The sequence below is a fragment of the Ceratosolen solmsi genome, unplaced genomic scaffold (assembly GCF_000503995.2).
Source record: "Ceratosolen solmsi marchali unplaced genomic scaffold, CerSol_1.0 scaffold10, whole genome shotgun sequence".
Lineage (NCBI taxonomy): Eukaryota > Metazoa > Arthropoda > Insecta > Hymenoptera > Agaonidae > Ceratosolen > Ceratosolen solmsi.
Genome location: NW_011948412.1, coordinates 23221898 through 23238402, shown reverse-complemented (window position 1 = coordinate 23238402; position 16505 = coordinate 23221898). Strand labels below are relative to the sequence as shown.

At 21.8% G+C, this 16505-nt stretch overlaps 2 long non-coding RNA genes across 2 annotated transcripts; both read left to right on the top strand.

The window, feature by feature from the left end:
* Positions 1 to 1336: 1336 nt before the first annotated feature.
* On the top strand, positions 1337 to 4054 carry LOC105362545 (uncharacterized). The gene is made up of 5 exons (XR_912895.1): positions 1337 to 1389; positions 2394 to 2450; positions 3240 to 3287; positions 3784 to 3840; positions 3960 to 4054. It is a non-coding gene; the product is annotated as an uncharacterized LOC105362545 (long non-coding RNA).
* Positions 4055 to 14119: 10065 nt separating this feature from the next.
* LOC105362538 (uncharacterized) lies at positions 14120 to 16125 on the top strand. Its single transcript, XR_912894.1, has 4 exons — positions 14120 to 14180; positions 15610 to 15657; positions 15946 to 16011; positions 16090 to 16125. It is a non-coding gene; the product is annotated as an uncharacterized LOC105362538 (long non-coding RNA).
* The last annotated feature ends 380 nt before the right edge of the window (positions 16126 to 16505 follow it).

Here is a 16505-nt window from a genome sequence, read left to right as displayed (position 1 = left end):
AAATATTTTAGAGAATGTTAAAGAAAAAATGAAATAAAAATATGAAAGCCTTAGCTTACTGTTATACAAATTTTAGTATAAATAATAAACTTACGAAGCAATTTTCACAATATCATAGATAATATTGAATTATCATAGATAAGTCATATTAAGTGTCAGTAACTATCAACAACAGTATTAAGTGACTTCATATAAGAAATAATTTTTGGTAAGAATATAATTTTCAATTTAGGTTGTAAATAAATAAAACTAAACTTTCAATAATATTAATGTAATAATTTTATAATAACATTATTATATTAATAATATATAATAAATTATTACTAAAATTATATAAAGAATATAATATTATATTAGTTAATATTTGAGCATCAAAAGAAGTAATAATAATAAATCTATAAAAGAATAAGTATAATAATTAAAATAGGGGAACTATAAATAATTGATTATAAATTTTTAAAAGTATTATTAATAAATAATACAAAACATTTGTAAATAAATAAAAAATTACACTAAAACATTGTTTTTTGCCGCATGTATTATATGTATTTATATATATATATTTTTTTTTTGTATTTTGCTTGTTTTTGGTGAAAATGTCATATGTATATATATATATATATATATATATATGTATAATTTACTTTGAAAAAAAAAACGCTTTAAATGACGCAATTACTGTACCGTCAATTGTATGCATTATATTTTCTTAGATGTGCAAATATATTGAACAATACTTTATATTTCGCATTCAAATATTAGAAATATTTTTGTGTTCTGAGAAAAAATAAAATCAAATGTGTAATGAATGAGATAAATAACCTAATATTGCAATTTAAAAAGTCATAATAAATCTATGATTAAGAGACTTTCATTCTTTTCTATTCGATATACAAATTCGAATAGCGATAACATAATATATGGTGAGTACATAGTATACTTACTTTAAAAGTAATTTTATGATATAATTATTAGTTATTAATGTCAATTAACTTTTAAGTTATATAAAAAATACTAACAACAAATCTATTAAAGTAATATATGATTGTAGTTTAAGCAATATATTAAAAATACTTTTGATAATAAACCTATTTATTTACTTAATAGTTGTATTTTTATACTTTAAAACATATTTATAATTGAATAATATATGAAAAATGTGCAGCATAAAATTCTTTTTGAGTTATAGTAAAACAATATAAAATATTTTAAAAAATGTATTGTTCAATATTAATTTTATTATTTTTATTCTTATTCGTAATATTTACTACAGGTATTGTAAATTTTTGTAATATTTATAATAAAATATGAATTATTTATATGTTTTAAATTGTGTAGGAGTAAAAGAACTGCCGTATACAAGAAATGAATGTCATAATTGCTGTAATGGTATGATATATATTTATTATATAATAACACATAAAAATTGGTTTAAAAATGTGTTAATATAATCGGATATTATACGTAATAGTGGTTTTGAACGATTCCAATTATTTATATCGCAATGTACTCGCAGTATAATTTTAATATATTTTTTAATTTTAAAAGTGTAATAATATTAATTCAAAGGATTAGAAATTTTTAATTGAAGATAAATTTTATATTATAGCAGAAATTTTTTTACATTGTTAAATTCAGATAACATATAGTTAGCTTGCATTAACAATAACAATAACAATATATATTGTTATATACATATATACATTTGAAATTCTGTACAAATGTTATTGATCGATTATTATAGCCTGTTGAACAGGAATTGAAAAGAATTTTAAATTCTAAAATAAAATGATGACACTATATATATACTAATATAGACAAATATAAATTATAATATATTTTTATTTAGATAATAAGAATCATAATTAACGTTAGTATGCTGATATTAATGTAATGTTAATCCTATAGCAAAATATATAGAATATAATGAAATATTTTTAAATATTTCAATAATATAATATAAATAAATATAAATAGAAGTTTTTATGTTACATTAAAGCTAAGAAATTTGAAGAGAATTTCATGTGCTTATCCAATTGGTATATAAATTATGAAAATTTCGTTTTTAATGTTTAGTAAAGATTCAATATTTTCTGATGGTATACCAATAGTTTCCTATTTTTATTTTTAGCCATGAAAATAAGTACTATTAGTAGTTTATTTATAAAGAAATTCGATTTTGTCTTTTTTTACGCCCCTTTCTACTTTAGAAAAAGTGCGCAAGTATTTAAAATTTATTCGGGAAATATCAACTCATCTTAATATTATTATTTGAGTTTGATATATATTATGATAATAAATGATAGTAAAAGAAAATTGATATTAATGTAAGTTTTTACTTATAAAATTTTCTCTTAATTATTATGAAAAAGAATTTCTGTATTTTAATATAGCCCTACTAGAGCATAAACAACAAAAGTGCCATTTGTCATGCGTCAAAAAGTTTTCAAGTAAGTGAAATTAAATTTAAAAGTACATATTTTTATATACATGTATATTGTGTTCTTTTATTTGTTATGATAATTGAAGTATACACATTCAATTAACTAAAACATTAAAATTATATAATAATTATACTTTCAAAATATTATTATACAAAACAATATTCTATAATATTATTTTATAATATATAATTTTATGCAAAATAAAATTTCTAGAAATTTAATAACAATTTATAATCTAATTTTATATCCATTTATGATGTTTTTTTATAAGAAAATATGAAATCAGAAGTAGTAAATACGAATTTAACTTCGAAGTTCATTGCGGTATTATACAAATTTTATAGTATACAATTTTCATTAAATCGTAACTTAATATTCAATAATTTATATATATTTTATTATTTGAAACTTAAATCATTCATTTATATTCTTTACAGAATATATTAAATAATTTTTTCTTGCTAATATTTTTAAATTCGATAATCACTAATATTTATATTTATCTAGTAACATGTTATAAATATTTTTTTTAATTATATATTGGATTTTAAAAGAAGTTACTAAAAAAGATAAAATGAAGCATATATAAACCTAGAAATTTGAGTTCAAGTGAATATTTCTTTCTACTCTTATTATAAAGCTCGCAAATTTTATGGGAATAATCTATTAAATTAATTTTAATCTTTGTGATTATAGTTTCTAATTATGTGATTTTATTTCTTTTTTTAAAATATCTAAATTTCTTTTCCTCCTTCATAAATATTATATTCTTTTCATTTATTTTATATTTTCCAGAATCCATTATGTATGATCTTAGACGTGAATGTCTTATAGGCTGTAATGGTAAGCCAACGTTTATTCGTTGTTCAATAGTATCATAAAAAATATTAAATTTGATGATTTTCATTCTTATAAAATGTACAAATAGTAAATGTCATATATTTCATAATTATATTTATTATAAGAATAATAATTCTTTTAAATATAAAACAATCCGGTTGAATTTTTAATGAAAGTTATGAGTTGGAAATACAATGAGTGTTTCATATTTATGGTTATATTGAATGTTATCTTTTAAGAAATTTGTAAAAAAAATAAAAAAAAAAACTTATAATAAAATAAAAATACTTAATGATAATATATCTTATACAAATAGTCGGAAATTCTTTATTAACTTTTTAGTTTTTAGAAAGGACACGAAAAATGATTTTCTAGTATAAAACTTGTACGGAACAATTAACCGAATAATATCATTCTAGTTTGTTACCTAGTTAGTATATGTAATTAAAAATTTGAATTTACAGAAATATTATGATTTTATTTATTTCATGTAATATAGCTATTGTGATAGAATGCAGAGCAAGTTGCAATAACGCATGTTTTCTTGTGTTTAGTAGTAAGTTATTACTTTAAAATTAAAAATTACTTAAAAATTAAATTCCTTATTAATAAAAATTACATTAATTTTTATAATTCAATTTTTCAATATAAACTAAAACATAATATTTGCTTTAGGAACTAGAAAACAAAAACGTTCAACAGCACCTCTAGATTTAGCATTGAAACTTTGAAGCTCTTAAAATTGCTTAAGAATACAATCATGTATAAGAATAAATATGTTTCTATACTAAATAAGAATAACTAATATGTATTTATGAATAAATCATACTAACGATCATATTAACGATCAAGATAAAATAATAACTATCAATGGAAAAAAATTAGCTGTGTAAAATTTTAGTTGCTGTACCCATCGAACTGTTATAATAACTGTAATTAATATTACAAAGCGAAGCAATATTATTATTTTATTTATTGAGCTATTATAAATAATTCATTATCCTCTATCAGTTTAAAATATTTTAAAAGGTTGCAATCCTTAAAGATTTCTAAAGTATTACGAAAAACTAATAAAATATACCTTCTTACAAATTCTGCTTTCTTATCATTATGATATTACACTTGTGTCGCCATTTTTGTTTATGCTTTTGTAACAAATTTTCTGTGGTAATTGAATAAGAGAAAATTTTTAAAGACCATATTTATATCCTAATAGATTTGTCTAAATAATTTCAATTAATTATACGAGCTAACATTCGTTAGTCCTCTAGGTTATTCACTCTGTATTGTCATTCTCATAAGATGAACATTCGTAGCTACTGTGCGAAATTGGATTTTTATGCTTAACTAATCGTCAAGCCAGTTAAAATAGCATCGGTGTTATAGATATGCAGGAAATCCGATAACGATATTAAGTAATTTTAATGAGTTATAACAAGCTAATTGATATTCTTTAATTATTATATAATTATAAGGTAGTGAAAATACAAAGATTGTATGATAGAAATTAAACATTAGTCTTCATAATGAATACTGAATATCCATTAATTATTATTTAGGAAAATGAATGTGAATGTAAATTATTTACCTATTTTATTAAGAAATAATTGGACTAGTTGTCTTTGAACTAAACCAAATTTGGTTCGACCTGTTTTTTAAAGAGATATGTTGAATATATCTAACATTATAGAAGAAACATTTAAAATAAGAGACATTAGAATAATTTTGAAGAAATTAAGAAAAAAGATAAATCCTTATTATAGGTATCTGTTCGGAATTGATGCAGTCCCATGAATTTCAAACAAAAGAAAGGTCATACGCGCTGTCCGGCGTACAGCATGTGCGCTTAGATTGGCACGCACGTGCGGACCGGGACGCGCACTTGAGCGAATGCTTACACACAAAACTCGGTAAGTCCGAGCAAGTTTACGACCAGAAATATAATATACTGTAAGATCATCCAAGGACTCCTACTTTTCTCTCGTCGAACATTCTCGAAGTTTCTACATTTTTCCTTCGACGCCTCGTGTAACAATTAGTGCAACAACGACGATGCCTTCTTGCCAGCTAAGTGAGCCGCCGCGTGGCTATATAAGGGACGCACGCGGCGCGCCTCCCTCTCTTGGTGAAGATACCTCTTGCTGAAAATCATCTCTTGCCGAACTACCCTCGCTCAACTGCGCTTGCGGCTAACATCTTGCCGTGACCGAACATAGTGAACCGATCTAACCATCTACCAGTAGAAGCCACGGCACACAGCTCTCGATCTGCCCTCAGCAGGACCGGCATGGAACGGTCGGTATTTTCAGCAGAGCCGCCACGGAACGAACGATCAAGCCTTCGGTTCGTGCGCGTATTCAAAGGGCTCATTTGTAATATCACTTCGCGCTCATTCAAGCGTAACTGCCGCTCAGTGTATAGTGTACTGTGAAGACGACGCGTAGCCATATATTGGGCAGCATAGTTAAGAATACACGCGCGCATAAGAATAAGAAATCGGCAGATTAGATAGTGATTACAGTGAAGCCAATGGAATAGTAATCAAAGGGGACATCAACTACACAGCATCTAACATATCCAGCCTGCAGTTCACCAGGTACACCGTATATTAAAAAATAAACAAGTCACATCTCTCACTAAAGTCGATCGGGCACACTTACGCTCTCTCGAACTGATCCCTCGACATCGTACAGGCCCGCTAGCAGAACCAGGGCACACTTACGCTCTCTCGAACTAACATTTCGACATTGTACAAGCCCTCAACAGCTGACGCAAGTCGCTATGCCTTAAAGCACATTGTCACACAAGGACAACAACAGATCGACTAATAAACTATAAATACAGATTGTTAAATCCTTCATGAGTTAGAAATCTTATCTTTAATGACTCTTTACCTGTAACTAGACACTTTTTTACCGCCCCATAAATAATTAAAGATACAATTGATTACGTAATATATTCCATTAAACATCTGACACCACATCAAGTATAACTATACATCCATCAAGCATACTTAATTCAAACACCATCCTCTCATGCTACCTCATAAGCATGATTGACTGACTACACCTGCTGATATTTACGACATCAGCATTGCCTCAACTTCAAGATACTCAGTCATATCCATAGAACTACAATAATCAAGAATACAAGAATACACTCTCACTACTTCAATTGAATTATTTCTCTTTACATCAAAGTGCAATATTATTATAATCTTTTACAATAATAAACATTGTTTTACTAAATAAATGATATTTTTCAGCCTTATCACTTATTATTTAATTTGAAGTTATCCTGCCGAGAGACTAATCCACTGAACTATTGAATTGATAGTTCGAGCCATAAACTAAACTTTAAAATCGAACAGTAACAATAATAGAATAATAGTCAATCATTATACAAAAATATTCATTTAAAAACAAAAAACCTTCAAGATCACAATGAAATCGCTACCTAATATGAGTTATACTAGTTATTGGTATTTTAAATTCTAGAAAAAAGCATTAGTAAAAATTTATTTAGGTTTAAATAGCAGGAAGGGTATACAGAGCAAATATACACCTATAAGCATGACGACCCATAATTATTATCTACAAGTTATTATTGATTACCTTATTCTTATCTACATTTTTTCTTGTCATACTATATATCTGTTATTTTATTTGTATATGCTTATATAAAAAAAAAATAATAAGACAATTAATTTTGAAGGCTTTTTAATATTAAATAGGTGTAATAATGTTTTTTTCTTAAATTAATTATATATTTAAATATATTAAATACTAAATATATATTTATATTAAATTTATGAATATCTTATTGCAGTATATAGCAAGTTATAATAAGTATTGCTAATCGGTAAAACTTTTTGACGCGATTGATAAAAACAATTATTTCGTGAAATTATTGTTAATATAATAATAATAATTTATTGTTTATTATATGAGACTTTAGTATCGCTACTACTAATCGCAATAATTTATATTGGCAGAAATGATATTTTATTACTATTCATTATGTGAATAATGATAATAATACATTAATAATAGTTTTGTTTTAAAATCATACGTAAAATTTCATTTTACAACAAATTCATAAGAATATTTAAAAATAAATCAATATTTTACCTCAAAACTTTTATATTGAATTGACATATTTAAAACCCTACTATTTATTTGACTTTTAATATAACAAATATAAAAGATTTATACAAAATTTAAATAATAACAATATTTAAATCTCATAACAACTATTACTGTTGAATTTTATGTTATTTTTAGCGTTTAAAAGTATTTTTAAAAATAATTAGTTCTATATAATATTTGACTTATCAAAAATAATAAAAATATACATGATGAATACAAGTGATATGAATAAAAATAAAATAAAATATAAAACTGATGTAAATATTTTCTATTTGTATATTTTATGTCAAAAGAATCACCCGAAGACTGTTATATAAGAATAACAGTATTATTTTTTATTATATAAAATGGAGTTTCCAGTACATTTATTATGGTTCTATTTCATATTCATTGTGGAAGGTAATCAACTATTTTTTAAAAATTCACATAATAATACTGTATTTATTAATTTTTATTAGCATTTTCAATTTTTGTAACAGTCGAAATGAATTAAAATATAAATAATTACAAGTATTAAATAAAATGATTAGCATTTCATAAATTAAATAATATTCTTATTATTTAAATTGAAAAATAGCTTAAAAACATTTTTTTACTATTTCAATTATTCAGAGTTGTTAATAATTACTTGCGTATATTTGAATTTGCGTAATAGTTATTTGAATATATTTACAATTTATTCGGCGAAGTTCTCAAACAGATAATCATTTTTAAATTCATTTAAGAGTTATTATAGAGGAATAATTTTAATTTATATTTAAAAATTAAAATATTAAATTATATAATAAATAAAATGTGAAAAAAATTATTTATATGAATTTACTTATATTTTTATTCTTTTGAATGTAAATCTTGCAAAACATCAAAGCGGACGTTGCAATCACTCTTGTTGTCGGAAATTTCATTGTAAGTAATGAAAAAAATTACAATAAAATACAATACAATACAATAAAATGAAATATATTTATTGTAGTTTTTAATATTAAAACGAAATTAAAATTACATATATTACAAAATATTTTTCAATTTTAATATAATTAGATTTAAATATTTAAGAATTTCTTAATTTATTTACATATTTAAAATGGCAAATAGATATATTTACTAATTATTTAAATAAAAATATATATGCTTTATGTTACTTAAATGAGATTGTCAATTTTAAAATTATTGACATAAAACATAAGTCATATAAAAATAAAAAGTTATTTATTTATTTAAAATAAATTTTCTTTATAATATCCATTAAGGGGATCAGATTTTTAATAATGTATATACATTGTTAAATATTTTTATTAATTGAGGTGAACGTTATGTTTTATTTTTATTACTTATTATTATTACTTTATAGCAATAGGTATCAGCTTTTAAGTCTTTGCAATCTTCTAAGACGATTTTCTCACTTTTTGAATTTCACTGTTGAGATAAGGTATATTATTACTTTTCAAGCGTACAAAATTTGCTGGTTAATTTTGCAGTTCTAATATTTATATAAAATAAATATATACAAAATTTGTAAAAATTTGTTATTATGTCATTTTAAAATTGCCACACAACTTATAAATAATGTATGTAAGTTAATTTGATATGCGAAATTTAATTTATTATACGTTACCTAATAAATTATGAGTAATATAATCTATTATATGATCTAATTTGTTATAAATGAAAAATGATCATATCATATTAATAACAAGCGAAGATGACGAGAAAAATGAAAGATGCAGGTAGACCATGGATTTATAAGGATTTTACTACACATGAGATTTTACTACACATTACAAACAAATGAAATTCTGCCCAGTTGTTTTTAATGTTACAATAATATAAAATTATCGATTATATACTTTTCGTGAGTTCGTTGGCCATGTTTTCTTATTATCCATTGCTATTAAAATAGATGTGGGTCAAGAAAGGAGGTTCACATACATCTCAAACTTTGCAGGCTCTTACATCTTGATCAGCTATTTTAAAATTATATTTACAATTTTGTATGAAGATTGTGCAAATAATGAGTTAACTGCAGTTATTTTTTTTTTTTTAGATTTGTTTAGCATTTTGTTTTTTAATTTTGTATGAAGATTGTGCAAATAATGAGTTAACTGCAGTTATTTATTTTTTTTTAGATTTTTTTAGCAGTGACGAACTGAATAACTTGATTGTAAATTGATTGTATTTTATTGAACATAAAATGTAGAATTTCAATCTCGACAATATAAAACAACTGCATTATTCTTAAGAAAACACTACATATAAACATAGTTCCAAAATATTCTTGGTACAAGTTCAATTTTTTTTACTTAATCATTTTGAATCGAGGGTAAAACATAATATTTTTTAATAGTCAGTATATTATTTGTATTATAGTATTATTTAATATATTATTATATACTTAATATAAACTATATATTATATACTTAATATAAACTATATATTATTTATTTAATATAAACTATATATCGTATAATTAATAATATATTAAGTATTAAATATTACTTAATTATAATTAATTATAAATAAAAATGACTTAGAAAAATATATTTATTGTAAAGCAGTATTTGTGTGGGTACTTATAAATACTGTGAAACTCAGATAAATATGCTAAATGCGATATAATATTTTTAACGAAAATAGCTAGGAGATAGGTAATTATTACTATTACTCAATTATTTTCGAATTAGCAATACTTACAAATCTTATACAAAACTTTGATAATTAAAAAGTCAAAAACTCTAAAATATTTATTTAGTTGATTGAATCTTATTTAATTTATATGGTTGATTTTTTTCATTTAAAGTATATAAAGATTCATTTCGAGTATATAAATTTTGAATAAAATTAAGTACCAAAATTTAATAAGTCAATCAATAAGTAAAAAGCACTACTTTTTAATTTGTATATTACTTTAAATATAACAAAACAATAGATTAAAAGTTTTTTATCATTTCAATGTTTATATACTTTTAAACATTTATTTTTGCTAAAATATAAATTAATAATAAATTTAATAATAAAGAAAACCATATTGGAAATATATATTACTGTAGATTTAATGATTAATAACTTTATCTAATCTTAAATGATTTTGACTAACACACATAGAAAACTTTTTCATATAACATAATTGTTTTTTATTTGATTATACCTGTAGATTCCAAATTAAATATATTCAGTATAGAAATAAAGATTTGATTTTTAATTTTATGTGTGTTTTTATACAATGTTTTCTAATAATTCTGAAAAATATTCCAAATAAGTTAACTTAATTATATTTCATATTTATTGTAATTTAGGAATCATGAGGCCAAGCCAAAAGGTATTGTATGAATTGTATGGCAACCAAGTAAAATTGATTGTATGAATAGATATTCAAAAGGTGAAAAGTTTATTTTTGCTTAATTTTAATTTTCAAAAAATCAGTTAAACTGATATTTTATGTATTACCCAATAAGATTGAAAAAGGATGTTTATGTATTTACATTGAATATTAACGACGAATATTCTAATCTGAATGTACGTTAAAATCCAACTTCAATTTCGTAAAACTTACAGTTCATTTTCATATGATGAATGTTTTATGTATCTTAAATTCATAATTTTTATGATTATAGAATTAAAATAAATTTAATTCAATATTACATATGTTATTGTCTTATAAACAATAATAGACATTAATGCATCAGTGTAAATTGCACGTAATCTGTCGTTTACTCAGTTTTCAATCTAATTTTAAGAAATTGTTTGCAGTATAAACGGTACAGTATATACGGAAAATAAATTTTTCTTAATAGTTTAATAATAATTTTGTTTAATTTCATAGAAAAATTTTTTTAAATATTTGCAATCTAAATTGTGTAGAGTAAATCAAACCATTGTGAAGTCATGTTGTGATATGAACTTTTATTGTAGCTATGATGAATTCGAAAGTTCTGAGATTTTAATTTTTGCTAGTATTTTTTTAACTTAAAAGGATGTCTTATAAAGATATTCATTTTCCATATAATATGAATACATATTTTGAATCTGAAATTGGAAGAAAATTAAAGCTGTAAATCAATATCAAACTTAATGTGCATAGTATAAATACCTAAGTGCAGAATAATATAATTGAAGTTAGATATTCAATAATCAATTCATAATTATTGATCTCTTATGTCTATAAATACTTTCTATTTTATGATTAAATTCTAAAAAAGATTCTCTTCTTAAAGATTCTCTTTCACTAATTTCACAAAGAAATTATTAATCTATGGATATTAAATAAAAAACTATTAATCTATAAAAATGCATTTATTATTTTTTCAAAATCAAGAAACTTTTTATTTCTAAAATTTTTTAAAAATATTGCTTTTTGATTTTTGCTAAACATTTAATAACTATACTTAAAGCTCAATATCCTCATTATGCTTTAATCACTATGCACTCTAATTAGACGTATCTTTTTTGTAAATTAATATTTCTTAAATATCACATATTTATATAATATATATTCCTAGATCACATAAAAAATTCATGTTTATGTTCAGAACGTTTATATCAAGAATCAAACTAGTACCAAAATAATAATTTATAAAATCTCATATTGTATGTTTATTTTAATATACTTAATATATTAAATGTTAAATCAATATTTACTCGAAATTCAAACAATATAAAAAATAAGTTTTTATGTTTTACTAATCAATTATCTATTGAGTATTACAATATTCTGCAATAGATTCTACTACTGGTAATCAAAAGTACGCACATTCACAGTAATTACAAGATGAAGAATTTGATATTAGTTATCTAGCATTACTTGCTAGTTGATCTTAAAAAAAAAAAGTAGTTGAACTTCTATCGGATATCTGTTTATCATTTTTGCTACAGGTGCACTCTTCGTAGAGTTTCTAATGCATTTTAAAGAAATTTGAAAAACTACATTGTTTCTACAACATTATATTTGGAATCATTCCTTTATGACTTATTATTGATATGTTTACATCTGTACATATAAATATGTGAATAAAATCTAAGATTAATGTAAGCTGAAACGATATTTATAAAATATAGTTAAGTTTGTCGTATAATACTATAATATATTGGTTTTTAAATTTAATATAACGAGCGTGATATTTATAGAAAAATTACCCTTCTAACTTATGTATACGAGTATGTATTATTTTTTGATTTTCATAAAATTTTAATTGAGAACACATTACAAATTCAGAATATTCTTTAGGTAAATACTGCCATTTCACACCATATACAAAATATGACGAATAAAAATGTATAAAATAAAATTGACTTATATTATTGTACTCATAAACAACTATTTTTCAATATTGAAAAATTAGATTTCTTTTTCCAGCAAGATTTGTGTTATGTTATAATTCTTTTTAAAATATGTTGCAGATATATAAAATGTAAACTATTAATGCGTTAAAAATGTGTCAGAAATCGATAATTAATGCTTTATCGATAGTGTATTAATGCTAACGATATTAACTATAAGAACTGAAATAAATTGAACAAAATTTAAAACTAACTCAATGAATAAAATAAATAATTTCATACATTAATAATCAGTATGTCGTTTATCATAATTATATCTTCGAAAAAATTAAAATCATTACTAAATAACTACGTTTAATAAAATTGATGTACGTAATGAAATAAGTATGAAAAAATAAAACCATTACAATTTTTATTCTATTAATTTAATTTATTAAAGTATAATTTAAATAATTATATTTTAATAGAGTTGTTGTTGAAAGTAGATTTAAAAAAACAAAACTATTAAAAAAAATTAATTTTATTTGAAACGTTATATTTTTAAATATTTACATTAAATATGAATTTTAATTTAATATTTTATTTATACAAAGTATTGAATTTATATACATGTTCTAATACCTGTTTGTGCATGCGCATGTGAAATTAGTGTATATAAAAGCTATTTTTAGTTTGGACGTTTATTATCAAATATTCCTAATGCAAATATACGAATTTTAACTAAAAGTAGTGTAACATTTATTTTTATAGAATATGAAGGTTCTACTACTTATTTCATATTTCCTTTACTTTTTATTATTTGCTGAAGGCACGTAACTATTAAAATTATGTTTATAAATATATTGTTTTATACTTATTTATCTTTATTGTACAGATGTTAAATCTGTTTTTACAAAAGATGACTGCATTGCATGTTGTGAGGGTAAGATGTAAGCCACTTATATAAACAGTATCTATAAACAGTAAAATATCTTTTTACAATATGACATTTATTATGACGTTTTTAATATTCTTTTCAATTAGTATTAATATTTTTTTATATTAGTTCAAAATAATTTAACATATATAGTAAATAGATCAAAAATATTTTATGAATTATTAAACAAAAATTAAAATTTTAGAAACAATTTTTAAAATTCGAAAAACTTTGGTTTCATGAATTATATTTGGTAATTGAATACTTTATTAAATAATTTTTTTAAAATAGTTTAACAAAAATTCAATCATTGCATTTCCAAAAAAGTATAAATTATTTTTATTTACTAATGAAAAATAAAAAAAAATTGTAATTTGAAATTAAAAAAGTACAATTTAAGCCATGATAAATATTAATTGAATATTATATAATGTCGAATATTTTTATAGGAAAACTTTTTTAAATCTATTGTTTAAATATTTAATGCACATTTATATTTAGGTCTTGCTAACGATGATATAGATGTTTGTAAGCACTCATGTATAAAAAAATTTTCTTGTAAGTACTTATTAATTATATACATTAATTATATATTAATTATATAACAGTATTTTCATTATACATTATACAATAAAATTAATTAATAAGCTTATTTATATATTAAGTGATGCAAAGTAGATAAACAAGAATATTTACTGTCTATTTTATTTGTAAATATACGATTAGTATAAATATATCTTACTTGTCTTTTTTCTTGTATTCTATTTTAACTTCTGATACAACTGTACTTTGGGATTAGTGATTAAAAATGGACGAAAAGGCTAAGTTGAAAAATATTAATAAAAATATCAATAACGAAAGAATTAATTAGGTAAGGCTAATAATTATTATCCCGTGTAGGTATTCGATAATTTATAAAGTAATTTAATACAATTTTCGTTTATATTATGTAGATATTTTTAGACTTTGTTTTCAATTTTTTATTCTAAACTTGTAATTTGCTAAGATTGATCTTATGCGATAATTAGTATTTTTTATTTGTGTTTAGTTTATATTTGCACATCTCATGTAAAATATGATATATTAAATAAGCAAATAATCGCCTGCTACTTTTATGACTTTAAGTTTATTTTATCTGTTTTACATGCAATAAAAAATCGCGTTTGGATAAAACTTAGATTGTATTGACTAATTATTGTGTATCGCTTGGCTTTCATTTTCATTTCTTTAAGTATGAATGTTATATTATTACATTTATCAGATCTTTATTCTTTTATTTCTTAATTATTTGTTTATTATTGTTATTTTATCCACATTCAAATAATGTTTATTTGCTTATATATAATATATTTGAAATATACTATAAATAACTAGAAATAATATTTTAATTATTATTATGTACCTAATAACAACTGTCAATTGTCGTAAATTGTACTTTCAGTTTAGATTTATATAACTATAAAGTATAGTCCAGAACTTAAATTCTAAATTAAGTAAAATCAATACATGTAATTGACAATATTCATTTTATTTAATATTCTTCAATAAAGTAAGGACTTTGTGAAAATGACTTTTTCAATTATAACAATCGTTTTGTCAAATGTCAATAACGACCAATTAGTTGATCTTATCAATCTCGATATGAACATGATATGTGTTTACGTACACCTTACTTCTTCTTTATTTGATGAGCGTTAAGTCTTTTCAAGTATCTCTGGATTACAGGCGTGTAATCGTTGATTTTGAAATTCTCAGTTTATTTTGTGTGAAGGAGATATAGATGAGTGGTACTACAGTAGTTTCAGAAAAGTTAATATTTGCTTAATAATCTTTTATACTCTGTCTATCTACAGATTCTGTTTCATATTTTTCTCCTCTTAACAACCTTTATATTCTATTTCCTTCATTACATTTATTAAATTTTTAAATATAATAATTAATTAAATATAATGATTTCTTTTAAATATACTATAATTGATATTATTAGCCAGCCAAAACTTTAAAGGACGACCTAGTTGTATTTCAGGATGTAGAAGTAAGTTCTATATATATGCATTAATGTTTATATATTAATTTATTACATTTTTTTTATATTACACATATTATTGGATTAATTCCGAAATTCATAGCATTTGTTATTTAAAATATATGTTAATTGTACTCCATTCATAATTTAATTAAAATATTATAACACAAATGTAACATTAATAAAGGTTCATAAAAAAATTAATTATTTGTGTATTTTTTTAATTGAGTAAAATTAAATTTTTCATTTATATTAAATTAAAATATTTTTTTTAATTTATAATATTTTTGAATTAAGGAATTTTAGATGTTTGCAGAAAAGGATGTATCGATGATTGTATAAAAAGATATCCATATAAACTTAGTAAGTAATATATATTATTTATAATTTATCTTATATTATTAAAAATATGAAATACATCATTTATATTATCTTTTATAGCCAAGAAAGAAAGAGAAGCAACTAGATCAGATGTTCCAGAATATGTACAATAATTATAAATGTTATATTAATTATTTTAAATGTAATATTAATTCAAATTTCTATCATAATACAATTTAAGTTTTTGAAAAATCAACTAAATATCATTATACTAAATTATACATTCACTTAAAATTTAGAACGATAATACTTTTGAAAGTAAAAGGCCTGTAATTTGATAATTTTTAAGTTTTTTAACATTATTAAATAATTCGAACATTCTTTTGAAAATTTTGAAAATTCATAATAATCTAAAAAACCAATTTATATTAATATAACATATAAAATTATTTCTTATTTTATATTTCATATACTGCGTGATATAATATAAGTAATATTTTTATATAACAAAAATATGATAATATATATATTTATTT